The 19,957-nt window shown below is 48.4% G+C and overlaps 1 pseudogene; it reads left to right on the forward strand.

The window, feature by feature from the left end:
* The first annotated feature begins 797 nt into the window (after positions 1 to 797).
* On the forward strand, positions 798 to 1,460 carry LOC119514583 (annotated as a pseudogene).
* The last annotated feature ends 18,497 nt before the right edge of the window (positions 1,461 to 19,957 follow it).

The raw sequence follows: 19,957 nt of genomic DNA on the forward strand, positions 1-19,957 counted from the left end.
TCCTTGGCGTGTGACAGTTTGATCAATATGTGGTGGGTGTATTTTTCTTCAAGTTCCCTGGCCTTCTTGGATGTCAATGGTCATGTCTTTTGCTAAGTTTGGGAAGTTTTCTGCCATTATTCTTTCTGCCCCTCTCCCTTCTCCCATAATGCATATATTTGTATGCTTGATTGGTGTCCCAGAGGTCTCTTAGGTTATTTTCACTTATTATAATTCTTTTTTCTTTCTTCAGCCTAAGGCATATGGGGTTCCTATATTTTATGCATTATTGTTCTGTAAAACCACAGCTTCTCTAAAAAAATCGAGGAGGAAGTAGAACAGTCTGTATACACAGTTTTACTTGGAGAATAAAAGAGGATTTAAGGTTTGGATCAAAGATACAACGGAAGAGTCCACAGTACCCCCAGCAGGGCCAGCTCTAGGCAAAATTCAGTCTCCCTTTTTTCTCTTGATAACCTGGTGTGTGATAACACACGAAAAGCACCCAGCTATCTAGCAAAACATCTGTTACATGGGACATGCTCAACAATTTTATCATCTTGCTTAAACCCTCTTTGAGCTGACCCTTGGTTTTGCTTCCTACCCCTTCCTTTTAAGAGTGTGCAAAGCTTGAGGCCTTATTTCCCAAGTCAAAATGTATCTCCCCAATGTCCTTTGCTCAAGATTCCCTTTTTCTTCTTCTTCTTTAAGTAGAATAGTTGAGTCCTGGAGCTGCCGCCACATCTGTATCCCACTGCTGCGTGCTGCCAACGCCTGCCCTACATGCAGTCCCAGTTCCTTTCCATTCCAAGTCCAACATGGCAACTCTCAAGGATCAGCTGATTCAGAATCTTCTTAAGGGAGACCCTACCCCCCAGAATAAGGTAATAGTTATTAGGGTTAGTGCTGTTGGCACAGCTTGTGCCATCAGTATCTTAATGAAGCACTTGGTAGATGAACTTGCTCTTGCTGATGTCATGGAAGATAAATTGAAAGGACATATGATGGGTCTCCAACATGGCAGACTTTTCCTCAGAACAATAAAACTGTCTCTGGCACAGACTATAATATGACTGCAAACTCCAAGCTGGTTATTATCACAGTAGGGACATGTCAATGAGAAGGAGAAAGCCATCTTAATTTGGTCCAGCTGAACATGAACATCTTTAAATTCATCATTCCTAATGTTGTAAAATGCAGCCCAGAGTGAAAGTTGCTTGTTGTTTCCAATGCAGTGGAAAATAAGTGGGTTTCCCCAAAAACGTGTTATTGGAAGTGGTTGCAATCTGGATTCAGCCCGGTTCCATTTCCTCATGAGGTCGTGGCTGGGTCCTCGGGGACCAGGAGACTCTAGAGTGTATATATGGAGTGGAGTAAATGTTGCTGGGGACGTCCTGAAACATCTGCACACTGATTTAGGCAATGATACAGATAAGGACCAGTGGAAAGTGGTTCACAAACAGGTGATTGACAGTGCTTGAGAGGTGATCAAAGTGAAATTCTCTACCTCTTGGGATGTTGGGCTGTCTGTGACAGATTTGACAGAAAGTATGATGAAGAATCTTAGGTAGGTGCATTCAATTTCCACCATGATTAAGATTGAGGGTCTCTATGGAATAAAAGATGATGTCTTCTTTAGTGTTCCTTGCATCCAGAACAGGATGGCTTCTTGGATGTTGTGAAGGTGCCTCCAACTTCCGAGGAAGAGGATCATTTGAAGAACAGTGAAAGTGCACTTTGGGAGATCTAAAAAGAGCCGCAATTCTTTTTTCCATAAAAAAATGGGATAGAAATGGAAGGACATTTTTAATATAAATATGTTTTTTAAAAAGCAGCATTCAAAACATATATTAGGATTACATGAGGTTAAAAAAAAGGAAAGAAAAAGAACATAAGGGGGCTTGCTAGCAGAGGAAAGAAGAAAAGAGAGGTTGGAAGGATATACTTCAAGATGTTAATAGCTGTTTTTAGAAAGGTGAGATTTTTCAGTGTTTTTGGGTTTCCTTTTGCTTATTTGTTTTTCTTTTTTCTCTAATAAATGTATTGCTTTTGAGTAAGAAAACATACCTCTTTTTTTATTAGAGAAGTTGTAGGTTTACAGAAAATCATGCATAAGATACATAAAATATAGAGTTCCATACACCACTCTATTGTTAACACCTTGCATTAGTGTGATATATTTGTTGTAATTCATGAAAAAAATCCTGCAGGGCATATTGCATTAGATTTCAAGGTCTGAATGTCACCTGTGAAACAACATTTTGTCCTCCGGGCCTGATGGGGTGAAGCCCCATCCTTTCCAAGTACTTTTGCAGGGGCCAAGCTCTCCCCAAACACTAGGGTGAAGGCTCCACCCTCTTCAAACATCAGGATGATGTCCAGACTCTCCTGGAATACTGGGGCAGTTTCCACTCTCAACAAGCATTGAGGTGGTAGCCAGACTCTACACAATCCCCAGGTCATAGGCTCCAAGCTCGGAGAACAATGGGGTGACAGCACTCTTCCTGAATGACAGGGTGGAAAGCCCGCCCTCTCCAAGTTGGGACAGATTCACTTTTCCACATGCATGAGTGAGCCCACTCTCTTGGCCCTAGACGATGTCTACAGTCCAGACCTGAGCTCCCATGGTTCTCAGAGCTGCAATTTTAAAGCCTTCTAATGATGTACCACTTCACTGTCTAGGCTACATTGGGATTTTAGTGGGGGGTTGTGCATATTGTCCTTTTCATCTGATCTGGAATTAAAGCAGCAACATTGAGATAACCTAGGAAAAATGCCAATTCCCTAAACTTAGAAAAAGGAATGGTTCATAAAACCCTGTAGCTATATCCAGATGCTGGAGATGATATTTATCTCGTGTAGTCCCAAACTGGTTAGTATAAAACAGAAGCACTACTGTCAGTGTTGCACAAGCTGCAGCTGCCCTTCAAACCAGAAGCAGGTGTGGCTCCTGTGTGCTACACACCTTCTGGTCCCTTTGCCCCACATGCCTAGTCCAGCCACACCCCCCCCCATCCCCATCAAACAAACCATCCTGGACTCCAGGGTGGAAATCCATTATTGCATGTCTCGTGCATATCTGTTCTAAAGGATCTTGTGTGTTCTACATGTATCAAAGGAGTATGCATTATCATGTCATATAAAAAGAAAGATCTACGTATAAATAAAGCCACCAACTATCCAAATGTCATATTGTCTAAACACCATTTGGTGGTTTGAAGCTGTGTGTACCCCTGAAAAAACATGTTCTTAAATCTAATCCATTCCTGTGGTGTGAACCTATTATAAGTAGGACCTTTTGATGCGGTTACTTCGGTTAAGGTGTGACACAGCCCAATCAGGATGGGTCTTAATCTTATTACTGGAGTCCTTTAGAAGCGGAATGAAATTCAGAGACACAGAGAGAAAGCCATGGAAGCAAGCAGCTGAAATTCAATAGAACCTGGAAGAGAGTGGAGAGGCCAAGAGGGAAGCCACAGTGCACAGCAGTGTGACGGAGGATCCCAGGACCAAGGATCACCAGCAGCCAGTCCAGAAGTCACCATCTCCGGGGAGAAAGCCTCGCCTTGCTGATGCCTTGATTTGGACCTCTTCTCAGCCTCAAATCATGGGCAAATAAATTCCCATTGTTTAACCTGACCTATTTCCTGGTATTTGCCTTAGCAGCTTAGGAAACTAAAACACACCAAGTAAACCAGGAATGGTGGAAAAAAAAAAAATGGTTGGTCCAGTTTGCTAATGCTGCTGTTATGCAAAATACCAGAAATGGATTGGCTTTTATAAAGGGGGTTTATTTGGTTACAGAGTTACAGTCTTAAGGCCATAAAGTGTCCAAGCTAAGGTGTCAACAATAGGGTATGTACACAGAGGAATGGCCAATGGTGTCTGGAGCACCTGTTATCTGGGAAGGCACGTGGCTGGTGCCTTCTCCCTTTGCACCCAGGATGTGTTTCAAAATGGCATTTGCCAAAATGTCAGTGTTAACTTTCAACGGCCATTTTCAAAACGTCTCTCTTGGCTGCAGCAAGCATCTGAACCTGTGTGGTTCTTTTTAAAGTACTCCAGTAAATCAATCAAGGTCCAGGCTGAATGGGCAGGGCCACACCTCCATGGAAATAATCCAATCAAAGTTATCGCCTACAGTTGGATGGGTCACGTCTCCATGGAAACAACCCAATCCAAAAGTTCCAGCTTAATCAACACTAAATACGTCTGCCGCCACAAGGTTGCATTAAAGAACATGGCTTTTTCTGGGGGACATAATATATCCAAACTGGCACAATGGTTAAACACGATTGTTATATAATGATATAATGGAAAACTAGGCAGTAACGAAAATGAGCAAACCTACTGCCACGTGTGACATTAAGAAAGAATCATACAAACAGTGTTGATGAAAGAAGTTAGACACCAAAGAGTACATACATTTGATTCAAATGATGATGCTCAAGAACAGGAAGCACTCATCTATGATGATAGAAGTGGGGAGAGTGGTCCCTTGGAGGAGAGGGGCATGGTAATGGGGAGAGGGGCACAGTGGGGTAAATGGCAAACTGGGAAAAATATTTGCAATTCATAGCAGAGACAAAGGGCCAACATGGTAGTGATGGTAGCACAACATCATGAACATAATTAACAACACTGCATTATATATTTGAATGTGGTTAAAAGGGGAAATTTTAAGTTGTACATATGTTACTAGAATAAATTTTTTTTAAATCCACGGGACTGTACAACACAGTGAATTCTAAGGTAAATTGTTGATTATAGTTAATAGTACAATTATAAAAATGTGTTTTCATTGACTGTAACAAATTACCCACTAATGTAAGGTGTTAGTAATAAGGTGGTATAAGGGAACCGTGTATTTTGTGCATGATTTTTCTGTAAACTAACAATGTCTCTAATAAAAAAAAATTCCCAGCAACAAAAAGAGAGAAAGTCCAACAGCTCAACATGAAAATAGGCAAAGGATATAAACAGACAATTCATAGAAAAGGAAATCCTGATTCTCTTAGACATAAGAACAGAAGTTCAGTTCACTCACAGGAAGATCAATATCCATGAAAACTACAGCCACGTGCCATTTTCCCTTATCAGGCTGGCAGAAATTTGAAGGTAAGATGACACTTTCTGCTGGTGAGGATGTCAGCGAACTGGACACTCTGTTGGGCTGCTGATGGTGCAGTGAGAGTGGCAAGGCCCTGGGACAGTGGCAGAGGGGGGCAGCTTGGCAAAATCCATCAAAATTTCAGATGCAGGTTCTCTCTGACCCAGCGATTCCTCTTTGAGACTTTATCCTACAGAAGCACTTGCACACCCATGAAAGGACAACTGTACAATGTTATTCATCACCTCATTGTTTATAATAGCATTAGCGGGGAACAATCCCTGTCCAACAATAAGGGGGGGGGGCTGGTTAATTAAATTATGGTCCATCCATACAATAGAATACCATGGGTAAGAGAAAAAAAGAGTGAGTTTAATATTTCACATTTTATATTGAAAGAAGGACAACCAACAATCTAAATCATTACTTAGGTGGCTATGCTTAAAGAAATTCTGGAAAGTTACATGAGAAATGCTGAACAATGGTTACCTGTGGGAGGAGGTGGTGAGAACTGGGCGGATGAGGATAGAGGTGGACGGAAAATCTTCATGGTCTACAGTTTTATGCTGTTGGCTTTTTGAACCATGTCAATGTATTAGCTATACTCAAAAATTAAATTAAAATGAAATGAAATAAAATTTAGAATAAAACTGCCCAAGGATGCACATTAAGCTTATATACTAGTTTCCGTTCTCTGAACATATCCTCTCTGACACCTTTAAAACCGCAAACCCTGAGAGTGGTTTCTGTCTGGCTCAGCCATCTTCCTCACCCCACTTTGGAAATCCCTGATGATTCTAAGGAGCCTTCTTGGATTAATTAGAGATATGGCCAGCCATGGTCACTGCTCCCGACCTCCCTCCCTGCTCCCCGCCAGTCCTTAGACCCCCTGTCCTCAGCCCCAATCCCAGAACCTTGTGGGATACAGACACCTCATGCCTATACCTGCCTGGGCAAAGGTGTTGTCCATTGGAGGATGCTAACATATTCTCTACTTGTGTGGGAGATGCAGGGAGAAAGATGTCCTCTCGTTCCCGCAGTGGGTGGACCAGGACACCTAGAGCTCTGTAATTGCTGGTGGCCATCTTGGGACCACGTTGGTTGCCAGCTTTAGGGGAAAGCCCACAATTCAAAAGGCAGAGAACAGAAATGGAAAAAACTAGTTTCTTGTGACATCCCTGAGCTGCTGGACCAAGCCTTGCCTGATCACACCCAACCCTGGACTTTCCAGTTACATGAGTCAATGACTTCCCTTTGTGGTTTAAGTCAGATTGAGTTGGGTTTCCTGTAACTATTAATGAAAGCATCCTAAGAAAGCATCTGGCTCCCTTTCCCCCATTTTACAGATGAAACACTGAAGCACAGAAGGGTCATGTGATTTGCTCAAGGCCATGGCTTAAAGAAGAGGCAGAGTCAGGATGTGAACCCAGGTCTGTCTGGTCTCAAAGGCTGCAGCCTGAGCCCTCATGCTCAGAGAGTGTCCAGGTCTGCGTCGGTCACTTGCTGAGTGCACTGATGCCCCTGGCCCAGGTCAATGCCAACCTCTGGGTCATGCGACTTTCCACCAACAATGACTGTGACCACGGCCTGGCTGAGACCAGGACTCTCTGGAGGACCCTTTTCCTACTGTGTTGCAGCCAGAATCAGCTGCAGTGCAGTGCATAGGGCCTCAGTTTCCCCTTTTATACCATAAGGGGTTGGGCTAATTAGGCTCTAATCCTCCTTCTGGAATCCAGTGCTTGGTGGTGGAGGTGAGGTTGCATGGGGCCTGGGAGCCACTGAGGATATCTGGGGGCCTCCCTCAAGCCGTTCTGGTTCAGGGTTGTCTCTCTGGTCTCTGGGTGCTTCATACCAGACTGTTTTAAAAAACAGCTTTATTGACATATAATTGACATACAATACACTGCACATATTTAAAGTGCACAATTTTTAAAGTTCTGACATATGGACACACTGATCATTGTCATCAAGATAATGAGCATACGCATCACCCCCAAAATTTCCTAGTGCCCCTTTGTAACCCCTCCTCTTCCCAGCTGCCCCTCCACCCAGGCAACCAGTGGTCTTTCTGCCAATACAGTTTGCATTTTCTAGAGTTCTAGATACACACACACACACACACACACACACACATATATACACATACACAGTATATACAAAATGTACTCATTTTGTCTACTGTCTTCAGCATAATTTATTTTGAAATTCATGCATGCTGTGTATATTAATAGTTTGTTCCTTTTTATTTCTGAATAATATTTCACTATATGGATAAACCACAATTTTATTTATCCATTCACTAGTTGATGGACATTTGGATTGTTTCCAGTTTTTGGTTTTTACAAATAAAGCTGCAATGAGCACGCACAAATGTTTGTGTGGACACATGCTTTCACTTCTCTTGGGTAAATATCCAAGAGTGGAATGGCTGGATCACCTGGTAGGTGTGAGTTTAACTTATTAAGAAACTGCTAAGCTTTTCTGAAATGGTTGTATAATTTTACATTCCCACCAGCAATGTATGAGAGTTCTAGTTTCTTCATATCCCTGCCAGCACTTGATATGATTGGTCATTTTAATTTTAGCCATTTGAATAATAGGCATGTAGTGGTATCTTGTTGGGGTTTTAATTGGCATTTCCCTAATGACTAATGAGGTTGAGCCTCTTTCATGTGCTTATGTACTATCCATATATCTTCTTTGGTCAAGTGTCCAGGCCTTTTGCATATTATTTCTATCATCGTCTACCCTTATTTTACAGATGAGGATCCTGAGATTCAGACAGGGGCAGTGACCCATCCGAAGTTGCTCAGCACATTTGTGCTAAGTGAAGCATTGCTCCCAGGTCTCCTGATTCTAAGGCCATGGGAGTAAGAGTTGGGACACTGTTGAGAGGCACACTGATGCAGTGAGAGAGCATCAGGTCTGGGTGCAAATCCCAGCTCCACCAAGCTGTGTGACTTTGGAAAAGTGACTTGACATCTCTGAAATCCGATATCCTTGTTTTGCAAATGGGGATCTTGACAGCAAAATAACAGGGCTACCGGAATGGAAAAAAAAAAAAAGACCTAAGCCTTTGGCAGTGCTGGGTATGTGGGTGGGTGAGTTAGGCTGGAGCCGGGAGAAAGAAAGCCAAAGGAAGGAGGTGACACAGGCAGAATGTGTGTCTTGGCCCTGGACAAGCACCACGGCATAGACCTAGAACTCTTGGGAAAGGCTCCCTCCTGCTTCCGGTATGTTGCAAATGCTGGTCCTCTGCCGAGATCCTCTTCCCTTCCCTTCTCTCTTCACCTTGTGAATTTTTGCTCTCCCTTCAAGTCTCAGCTCAAGCACCACCATCTCCAGGAAGCCCTCCTTGACTGCCCTGACCAAGATGACTCCCCTTACTGTGGTTCTATCCAGTGTCTTGTATTTCCTCATAGCTAACTGGTTTTATAATTTAATAGCAATTTTGGGTCTTGTACTTATATTTATTTTTGTGATTCTTTGATTAATGTCTGCCTCCGTTAGCTCTGCCGGGACAGGGGCTGTGCCTGCTTCACCCGACACTTCATCTTGGGGCAGAGTGCTCTGTGGACAGAAGATTCTCAACCCTGTGGACTGACTCAGTGAATGAGGGCGTGAGCTCCTGAATGAGCAGTGCTTTGCAAAGGGCAGTGGGGAGACGATTTTCCGTGGTACATGAATATAATTTTTGAAATTGTGTAGTTAACATTTGCTTTGAAGTGTAAAAGGAAAAAATACAGCTAGCACCTGAGACTTGGGGTTTCTCAGAAATTACTGCCTCAGACACGGCTAAGAAAAACAAGCGAGTTGATTTTAGGAAAACTATATAGAGAAAATACTAGTTCAGACGGTGTGCAGATGTAGCACAAAGTGCAGTGGTCCAGAAGGGTCTTAGGCTCAGGGGTTCCAAAGCCCAGCCCCCCACCGGCCCTGTTCGCGCGCGCCGCGCTGCAGGACTGCGCTAGGACACCAGGTGGCGCTCGTGCACCCCATCGCGCTTTCCGCGTCTTGGATGCCTGCGCTACTTAGAACGTTGCTCCAGGTACACGGGGGTGAGCTCGACAGATAGGGGGTCCCGTTCCGGAGGGTAGTGAAGCCTAGAGATGGGAGGGGAGGCCTGGTAGTCCAGGGGGTTCAGATGGGAAAGAGGTGAGTTCAAAGCCTGGCTCTGCCACTTACCAGCCCCATGATCTTGTGCAGATGACTTAACCTTCTGGTGCCTATTTGTAAACTGCAGAAAATACTGTACGCCTCGTAAAATTGTTGGGAGGGTTAAATGAATCAATACAGACTTGGCACTGTGCCTGAGGAGGAGAGAGTGCCCAGCAGTGTCAGGGCACAAAGATAGATTTGTTGAATGAATGGGTGGAGAAAAGATGCCCACGGGAAAACAGGTGAGGCAACACGATCTGGAGTCTCCTGGAAGCTGCGGTGCCCCTGTAAACACGTGCTGAAGTCGTGCCAGGGCAGGATAAGGTCTGCGTGGCAGGCATTGGCACACCCTCGTCGTTGCCCACGTGCTGCTGTTTAGCCATGCCCGTGAGCAGGCACCAGTGACCCGGGGGCAGCAGGTGGCTGCAGAATGCGGGGGTCATGGGAAGGGACCCAGGAGCCCAATGCTCTGGATTCAGGTCTTGCTGGTCGAGGGGCCTCAGGCAAATCCCTTCAATGCTCTGAGCTTTTCAGTTTGTCCATCTGTAAAATGGGGCCTGTGAGGCTGACCTTATGGGGATGCTGTGATAATCACGGGGATAATGGAAGGTGCCACTGCCTGGCATGTGACAGGTGCTCATCAGATGTTTCCTTCCCCCATCCCTTCCAGCACTCCCCACCAGGAGCTTGGAGAGTGGGGAAGGGGTGACAGAGCCAGGAGACAGAGGGGGCCTGGCCAGTGGCTTACTCCTCGGGACGGGGCTGAGAGGGGAGGTGGGGAGGGGCAGAGAGTCCAGTTGTTCCCCAGCTCAGGCCCCTGTTGGCTCTTCCCCTAGGATAACCCATCCATTCTCAGCTAAAGGAGGCAGGGATATGTGGCCATGACCATGGCGTTTTTATGAGTTTATAAACTGCAGAGGACATGGCTGCTTTGAGCTCCAGGCTATTAATGGACCATCAATTCATGCTCCAGCTCGCTTTATGGGGTGCTGGGCAGGCAGGTGCCGGCCCCCTGACCGCCTTCTGCCCGAGGCCCTGAGCTTATCCCTGGTGGCAGCCCCACTCACTGCAGAGCTGTGTGACTGCCATCTCCCTGAGCGGCCTGGAGAGAAAGAGACTTCAGTTCTCGGCCCTGTCGACTCAGCTCGCTCCTCTCAGAGGGGCCATGAAGCTGAAATGAAGCAGTATCCAGTCTGTCGGGGACTCCTGGTCAGTGCTCTACCTTCAAAGCATGTCCAGGATCCGACCGCATCTCCCCACCTGCATCGCAACCACCCTGGGCTGAGCCATCATCATCTTGCACTTGGATTGCCAGGCACCCTCCTCGCTGCTCTCCCTGCTTCCAGCCTTGCCCCCTTCCAAGTCTCTGTTCTGCAGGCAGCAGAGAGCGGATGGCTTTTTAAATGTCAGATTCTGTGGTTTCTCTGTTCAACACCCCACAGCGCACCTCCTCCTACCCCAAAGTAAAGCCAAAGGCCTTACAAGGCCCTTGTCTCCTGCCGCTTCCCCTGCATCATCTGACCTCCTTGCAGCTCTGGAGCATGGCAGCTCTTTTCTGCCTCAGTGCCTTCGCACGGGCTGTTCCATCCCATATGTCTGCTTGACTTCATGTCTTCCCTTGCCTCCTTCAAGTCTTTGCTCAAATGTCTCCTCTCAATGAGGCCCACCCTGACCACTTTATTAGAAATTGCAATCCCCCTAGCCCCTTACCATTCTGGTTTTCTTACTCCATAGTGCTTGTCACCTAGTATATAATTTACTTATTTATTATTATTATTTTAGTTTTTTTCTTTCTGTGCTAAAAAATCAGCTCTAAAACAGCAGGGATCTTTGTTTTTGTCACTGATGTCTCCCAAGTGCTCAGAAAAGTACCTGATACATAGTAGTTGCTCAATAGACACTTGCTGAATATAAACCTGGAAAGTTCCTACGATTGTACCTGGCATCTGAACCCGACTCTCTGAAGTCTTGTGTCTTTGATGGCAGGTTCCTGAGTTTTTTCAATGACTTGCACAGGTGGCCACCAGGCAAGGCCTCAGCGACGGACCAGGCCATGGAAGGGGCCACAGGCAGACCCATTTTTCCAGTGATCCCTGACTGACAGCTCATCCTTTCTCTGCAGCCTGGTGCAGTTCAGACCTGAGAATCGCGGGAAAAGCAGTCTAGAGAATTTGGGAGGCCCGTCCATGACTGACAGCCTGCCCAGATTTTTAGCCATGGATCTTGAGGGCAGGACCCGTGGGTTCATGAGATCCTGAGTCCAGCCCTGCTCTCCAGTCCACTCCAGGCTTGGTCGTAGATGCTGATACCACCGAGGGAGGGGGCTGCAGAGAGGGCCTGGAGGTGCCTTGGAAGGGGCTGTGCACACGTGGTGATCTATTCATTGTCTAGGGCATAGAAAGGTTAAGTGACTTGCTCACGGTCACACACCTGGGAATTAAAGGGGTCTGGCTTTGGCACAGGCCTGTCTGATTCCAAAGCTTGTTCTCATCTTGTTTGTATAGATGCAGAGACCAGCAGAGTACATGACCCTCATGGGGGCTCAGGAAATATTTGTCATAGGAAGGACCAATAATTGGAGAAAGCTTCATCTTCCTCCAAGGCTTGTCAGGGAGACGGGCAGGGCAAGGGACGAGGGACAACTTCCTGAGGCCCATGGGCTCCAGTTAGCTCAGATGTGGTGAAGGAAACTCAAAACGCCCACAACCTGGCTTCCATCCCCACGGGTTCAAGGAGCTCTGCCCAGAAGGGGATACTGTGTTAGGTGAAGACTCACCACTCTGCTCTGGTCATTGTGCCCTAAGGACAGCTTTCAAAGAGGAGGAGGACAGCTCTGTGCACCTCATCCCACTGCTGAGGACCCATCTGCTTCAGAAGGCATGGCATCCCTGGGTGGAGAGAGGCTGTTCTCTCTCTGAGAGAGCCAGTTCTTTTGGTCACACTGCATAAGGTTGATGATGATGATGGTAGCAGTGGTGATGATGGTTGTTCTAGTTTGCTAATGCTGCTGGAATGCAAAACACCAGAAATGGATTGGCTTTTATAAAAGGGGGTTTATTTGGTTACACAGTTACAGTTTTAAGGCCATAAAGAGTCCAAGGTAACACATCAACAATTGAGTACCTCCACTGGAAGATGGCCAATGGCATCTGGAAAACCTCTGTTAGCTGGGAAGGCATGTGGCCTGCGTCTGCTCCAAGTTCTGGTTTCAAAATGGCTTTCTCCCAGGACGTTCCTCTCCAGGCTTCAGCTCCTCAAAAATGTCGCTTCCAGTTGCTCTTGGGACATTTATCCTCTCTTAGCTTCTCCAGAGCAAAAGTCTGCTTTCAAGGGCCATCTCCAAAATGTATTTGTAAACTGCAGTTCCTCTCTCAGTTCCTGTGCATTCTTCAAAGTGTCCCTCTTGGCTGTAGCAAGCTCGCTCCTTCTGTCTGAGGTTATATACTGCTCCAGTAATCAAGGCCCATGCTGAATGGTTGCGGCCATGCCTCCATGGAAATTATCTCATCAGAGTTATCACCTACAGTTGGGTGGGTCACATCTCCATGGAACACTCCAAGTGTTCCAATCTAATCAGCACTGAAACGTCTGCCCACAAGTTTGCATCAAAGAATATGGCTTTTTCTGGGGGACGTAATACATTCAAACTGGCACAATCTTGATGAAGATGATGGGTGATGATGGTGATGATGATAATATGATGGTGGTAATGGTGATGATGCTGAAGGTGATGGTGACAGTGATAATGGTGATGGTGATGATAAAAATGATGGTGATGATGGTGATGACAATAGTATGATGATTATGGTGATGATGAAGATGATGGTGATGGTGATGATGGTGACAATGATGATAGTTGCCTTTTATTTTGTGCCTACTATGTGCCTTTGAATCCTGGATTTTTTACCAGGTAAGTGAGTTTGGGCAAGTTACTTATCCTCTCATACCTTAGTTTCCTTATAGTGAATTGGGAACTTGTTTTTCCATCTGCAAAATTGAATATCTACCTCAGAGAGTTGCTGTGATGTTTTAAATGATGGCACCAGATGAGTGCTCAATGCATGTTATTATTAGTGGGTTCCAGGTACTCAGTGCTCCATGCCTTACACATATCCTCTCATTTACTCTCCACAACTACTCTGGTATTGCTACCCCATGTAGAAAATGAAGCTCAGAGAGGCTAGTGACAAACCGAGGTCACACAGCTGCTAAGGAGTGGAGCCCTGATTTGTTATGTTGTTGCATAACATTACACCCCAAAACTTAGTGGCTTAAAACAACCACCATTGTTTATTCTCTCTTGTGATTCTGTAGGATGACCGGGCTGAGTTAGGGGTTCTTCTGCTCTGTATGGTGTTGGCTAGACAGTAGCTGCATGGAAGCTAGGCAGGGGTTGGAACAGCCAAGATGGCTGACTCATGTGGATGGCAGTTGGTGCTGGATTTTGGCTGGGGTCTCAGCTGTGACTGTCTACTGGAATGCCTCAGTTTCCCTCCAGGTGGCCTCTTTACCAGGTAACATGGTGGCTGGACTCCAAGAGGGACTGTTCTAAGAGGCAAAGGTGAAAGTGGCAGATCTCTTACCATCCAGCCTCAGAAGTTATGCAGCATCACTTCTGTCCAAGGATAGCTCAGATTTGAGGACACGGAGAAGACTCCACCTCTGGGTGGGAGCAGTGGCCAAGAATTTGTTGGCTCTGCAATCTGGGACTGGAATCTGGCTCTGTCTGGGTCCAAAGAAACATGATGTTCTCCTGACCCCCATGCTGACTTCTGTAGGATAGCTTTTGGTTTGCCTGGGTGGGTGGGTGGGGGACTGCAGAAGGAGGAGGCCAAGCCTCAACTGCTTTCTGTGGCTGCCTCAACTCCCTCTCGCTGTCCCCCCTCCCTGTTCCTCATCCTCTTAAGTTTTAGTTGTCCCCTTGGACAGGACCCTGGCTGGCCGACAGCAGTCAGGAACCTGGAGCAGGAGACTGAAGCCGGAGACCACCAGGGGGCAGCAGAGCCAAAGGCCTGAGCACAGCCGGGTCCCAGGAGCTGATGGGGGTGGAGCGGGGCGAGGGGCGCTGCCCGAGGGGGCTCCGGGGATCATGTTTGCCAGGCTTTGCTCATTCCCGGCCATTTCATCCAGAGCTTGGCGCTGCTCCCTGCTGTGCTGGGGTTCCCTGAGGTGGGGTCACCAGGAAGGGGAGTCTCTGTGTGACCTTGAGCAAGCTGCTCCTCCCCCTGCCTCCTGGAGCTCAGTTTCCCCATTTGTACAGGGAGGTAGTTGGATTAATTCGTTTCTCAACTGTGCTTTGAGGAGGAGTCTCAGTGTGTGCTGAGGAGAGGGGAGGCTGCCTGTCCCCCTCCCCACTTCTAGGGGAGCACCCCATCTCCCTCTGTTCTCTTTATGGGACTTGCAGGATAAGGCCTCTGCCACTGGCCCTGCCATCTGGGAGTCAACCTAACCCTGAGCAGTCCAGGCCCGGGAAGATCTGTGTGGGCCAGTAGGAGGACCCCAGCCCTGGATCCAGGGAGAGGCTCCTCCCTCCTCCTTCCCTGTCACCAGCTAGAGGTGACTCTGGACTTTCAGCAGACAGGAAAAGTCAGGCTGCCACCTCCCTCGGGGTCTCAGAGCTGATGGGGGGACCTGGGAGCAGGGAGGAGCTGAGCCAACAATTGCCAGGCCCACCCCCATCCAGGCTTCTGCTTTCAGGCCAGATCTCTGGGGGAAAATTTTTATTAAAGGAAGAAAAATGAGATGAGTGGGGGAAGGGATTTGACCCATTTTAACGGCTTTGGGCACTTCTTCTGGCCCACGGGACTGGGTTGGAGGCCCCACAGCTCTCCGCACTTGTGTCGGGCTGACACTCATCCCAGGGCTTCACAGTCCTCTGTTGCTCTGTCATTTGTGGGGAAGTGTCCTGAGGGTAGCAGTGTCATTGGCCCAGAACCCCCAAGGCCCAGCTTGGCACCCCTAGGAGCCAAGACTCACAGATGTGCCACTCCGTAGTAAGTGGAGGAGCGACTTTTCTCTACCAGGGAGATTTCACTGTCATCCCCTTTCACAGATGGGTAAGCTGAGGCCCAGAGAACTAGGCAAATGCTAAAGGTCTTGCTCCTATGAAGTGGCAGAGGCAGCATTTGAACTCAGGTCTGCACAGCTAATCACATCACCACTTCCCAGCGAGCAGTAGTGAAGGAATGAATGTGACCCCGTCTGGGGGTCTCAGGGCCTGGGAAGTTGGGCTCGGGGCAGCTGCAGTTGCAGTGGTGTCTTCATTCAGCGCCATTCACTGGCTCTCCTTTTCTGGACACCGAGCTCAGGGGCAGGGCGACGTCTTCTTGCTCCTCACTACGTCTTTGTGCCAGGGTGTGATCAGGCCCAGCGAGTGTTTGTTGACTGAGCACCTCGCTGACTGACTGATGCCAGGGTGTGATCAGGCCCAGCGAGTGTTTCTTGAATGAGCACCTCGCTGACTGACTGATGCCAGGGTGTTGCTGACAGAGCGGCGCAGGAATGAGACACAGACACAAAGTTAAGAATTAAGGGAGCAGGGGGCCCACTGCATCTCGTGCTAAGTGGACAATAATGCACCTTTGCTCCAGTTATGTATTTCAGAAGATCGGGGAGTATATGCTAAATGTCCTCAGGCTCGGGAGAGCCCACCAGATACCTATGTTTACATCCTGTTGCATATCAGAAGGAACAATCTAGGTTTAGGACAATGGTAAACTTTGTCGTCATAGTCGCAAGACACTTATCTTTACAGGGCAGGCCCGCACAGCGTTCCATGCAGGCCTGTGGCTTAGCGTTCTAAGCCACCACCCTAGATATGCCTCAGGCAACATGGAAGACTCAGTTTCCCACACCAGGGCAGTGCCCGGTGGCTCCCCGGGATAGAGACAGTGGCCCTCCACGGTGCCTCTGGACCCAGAGCCTCTTCCACTCATGGTCAGTTGTCTGGTTAATTGATTAGTCGGTTTATTAATTCCTTCTACACATAGTTATCGAGTGCCTCCTCTGTGCTGGGGATACACAGTGAACAAGAGAGACAGGTTACTTCCCTCCATGGATGGAACTTTATAGGGAGAGGAACAAACAAGAAACCAGGAAGCTGACCACCAGGGACATGGTTGAGGACTGTGAGCAGGGAGACAGAGGGATGAGGTCAGGAGCAGCTGAGGAGGGAGCTGCTCCACAGGGATGAGCTACAAGCTGAGCCTTGACTTGCGAGATGCCGAGCAGAAGACCAGGGGCACTGGGCATCAGGCAGATGGAACAGGTGGTACCAAGGCCCAGGGGCAGGAATGGCCCAGTGGGTCAGAAGAACAGAAAGTAGGTCCTTGTGGCTAAGATGGAGTGAGAAGGGGAGAGGTGACAGGAGGGATCATCTTCCAGGCAAGAGATGACAGTGGCTTGGACTCAGATGGAGGCTGAAGAAGTTGCAGGCATAGCCTCTCCCTGCTGCAGGAGCTCAGAGAATGGGGGCATGATGGAGGGCTTCCTGGAGGAGAAGGACTTCTACCAGGCTGGAAAGATGGCAAGGTCTTAGAACAAAGGAGGGAATGGAAAGGGCACTTCAAGGAACACCATGGGTACACATGCGTAGGAGGGAAAGGAGATGAAGGGGTGATGAGGCGGTGCCAGGCAGAGGCTCAGAAGGGCAGCTTTGCAGTCACTTGCTAGCTCTATAGGCTTAGGTAAGTTATTTAACCTCACTGAGCCTCAGTTTTTCTCATCTGTAAAATGGGCACGCAAATTCTTCTTGCATAGGGTTGTTTCAGGACCCAAACAGACCATGTGTGTGAAGCCTGGTACAGGGGACGAGAACTCTGATTCTTACCATCACACCAGAGTCCTTATCTCGGCTCTGCTGATTTCAGTCTCCATTGTGTGCCTTGGTTTCTTTGCAAAATGGGACAGGTGGGCCCTGAGCCCCTGGGTGCAGGAGTGCTACCCCAAAGACCTTAGATTACAGGGGCGGCTGGCTCTGCAGCTCCAATGTCATAACCGGCCCAGCCCCCACCCCATCCTCTGGGGTTCTGTGCTCCCATCTCCATCCCAGCTGCTATTGCAGGGACCAGCTTGCAGCAGAGGTTCAGAGAGCCGTTTGCAAGAGATTTCTCCCAGAGGCTGTGATGTTGTGTAAGAGAGCCCGAGTGATATTTGCATTGTCATTTGCATTTCATTTGCATGCACCCATTTAGACTGCACCATCCCTTCTCAAGCAAAGTTCCCAAGAGGCAGCCCAGCAGAGAGGGAACATAGTACGGGGCGTGCAATTCCGAAGTCTTGGGTTCAAATGCTTTTCCCCTGAGCTTCCTCATCTATAATTGGATATAATCCCTACATCCTTCATCGGGTCACTTTCTTGTTCAGCAAAATTTTGTCGCATTCCTACCTATTATAGATAGGAAGCACAGAGCATGCCCTGGGCCCCGCCTGCCCAGAGCTTAGATGTTGGAACAGGAGACAGACGATAAAGGAAGGCACCAAGCTATGAGGGAGACACCCGTGGATTATAGTATGCGCTAAGGAGGAAATCAGCAGGGCGCAGTGAGCGAGAGAGCCAGCCCGATCCATGGGCATGTTAGCTCCTGACTGCCCCCTCCTGGGCAGGTGGGGGACCACACCACAGACCTGTCTGCCTCCAGAGGCTGATCCTGCTCCACTCAGGCTCCTGCCAACAGCATCAGGGCAGCCCGAGTCACCTCAACACTGGTTGCCGAGGCTTAAGAGCCCCCATCTCCTCTCTGGCTCTGGGGCAGTACTTGGGGTGCCCAGGGGAGGGACCCTGGACAGTTCAGAGGTGGGGGAGTGTGGGGATAGGGATGGCTGCAGCAGGGCCCCCTCCTCCCCTCGCTCCATCCCCACATGCCCTGGAAGGAAGCAAGCCTGGCACGAGCCAGGGCACAAGGGATGGCAGAGCCCAGCAGACAGGGTCTGAGCTTTAGAATCCCTTGAAACCTGCCTCCGAGCTGGATTCTGCCACTTGACTACCGGCTGGTGACCTTGGGCCATGGCGCAGCCTTCCTGAGCTCCACCCAGATTCTTCCACGTAAAGTGGTCATGAAGATCCCCGCCTCTGCCACGCAGGGGCTTGTTAGAAGGATGGCCAGAAGGTCCAGACCCTTTGGACACGCAGAGCCCTGCATACAGTAAGCACTTAATAAACAATGGGGTGTTTAGGGTAATGGAAAATTTTGGAAATAGATAGTGGTAAAGGCTGTGCAGCATTGTGAGTATAATTAATGCCACCCTAATTGTACCTTTAAAAGTGGTAAAAATGGCAAATTTTGTGTCATATATATTTTTCCACAATATAAAACGAGCAAACAAATAAACAACGGGAACTGTCCACTGTCATCCTTGGTCACCCTTTGGGGTCAGTGGTCCCAGTCGGACTCACAGGCTGGGACTAGAGAGATCAGGAGGTGCTCAGTCTCGGGTGCCGACCTGCACTCAGGGGACCCTGCCAGCCAGTGCCTCCTTCGATGTTGCCCTCTGGGTGCCTCACTCGCCGGATGAGTGTGTTGCAAGATGACGATGACCACTGCCCTGCTGAGTGTCTACTTTAGGCCGGCAGCCTCTCACCACCATGCCCAGCACTTGGACATTACTGTCCCCATTGGACAGATGAGGAGACTGAGGCCGGACAGGAACAATGACTTGTCCAGTTCTCAGGGCTGGAGGTTGGAGACCCACAGATTGTACCTTGGCTGGCTCCACCCCAAATTTGGGGAGTCTGCCTTTGAAACAGCAGGTGGCTGAAGGACCAGGGAGCAAGGGCCCCAAGATCCTTTGAGGACACCCAGGGACATTTCTGTCTCAGGTTATCTGATTGGACTTGGGGACTAGCCATGATGTTGGTGCTGGTTCACATGTCCTTCCTGCGTCCCAGCGACCAGAAGGGCTGGGATGGCCCCACTTATGTTATAGATGAGGTGCCAGGGCCCTGGGCGGATCTGCTGAGGCCCATGTCAGTCAACTACAGCCTCAGATCTGGGGCTCCTTCTCCCTCAAGACCCCCTTGGCCTCTCCTGTACCCCACTCAGAGGGGTCCGGAACCCAGGTGGGCCAAGTTTCCTCTTCCTGCCCCCAGCCCAGCCTTTCTCCTCCCACTCCCAAAACTCAGGACCAGGACGTTGATAAGCTACTGGGAACATTTCAAGTCTCCATCAGCCAGTGAGAGTAACGTGCTAGAACCCTGCCTTTCACGGTTCAGAGAGAAATAAAAATAGATGGGGGACGGGGAAAGTTATCACTCCTTCCTTTTTGTCATTCTAGCCGCCGGGCTGTGTTGAGCTCCCAATCCATCATGTTGTCATCATCAGCCAGGCTCTGGCGGGTGCTGGCATTGCGGGCGCCTGTACCTGGCCATGCAGGTTGGGACACTCACCTTGATGGGGGCAGGCTGGGGCTGGGAGTGCGTGGAGTGGGGGCAAGAAAATACACCTAGTCCTGGCATTTGAAGCTTCTTTCACCTCCTTCCCACCCGCATGTCAACAGTCACTCAGAGGCAGCCTGGACCTCTTTGTTCTCATTCATTCATTCATTCATTCACATACTCTTGGTGGCTCAGTGTTCTCATCTATTACACAGGATAACAGGGGCAACCTCATAGGCCTACCTTCTTTACTGGAATGTAAGCTCTATGAGATCATGGAGCTGTTGAGAATGTACAATGAGCTAATGAGTTAATAAACATAAGTCACTTGCAACAGT

The sequence above is a fragment of the Choloepus didactylus genome, chromosome 2, assembly GCF_015220235.1.
Source record: "Choloepus didactylus isolate mChoDid1 chromosome 2, mChoDid1.pri, whole genome shotgun sequence".
Classification (NCBI taxonomy): Eukaryota; Metazoa; Chordata; class Mammalia; order Pilosa; family Megalonychidae; genus Choloepus; species Choloepus didactylus.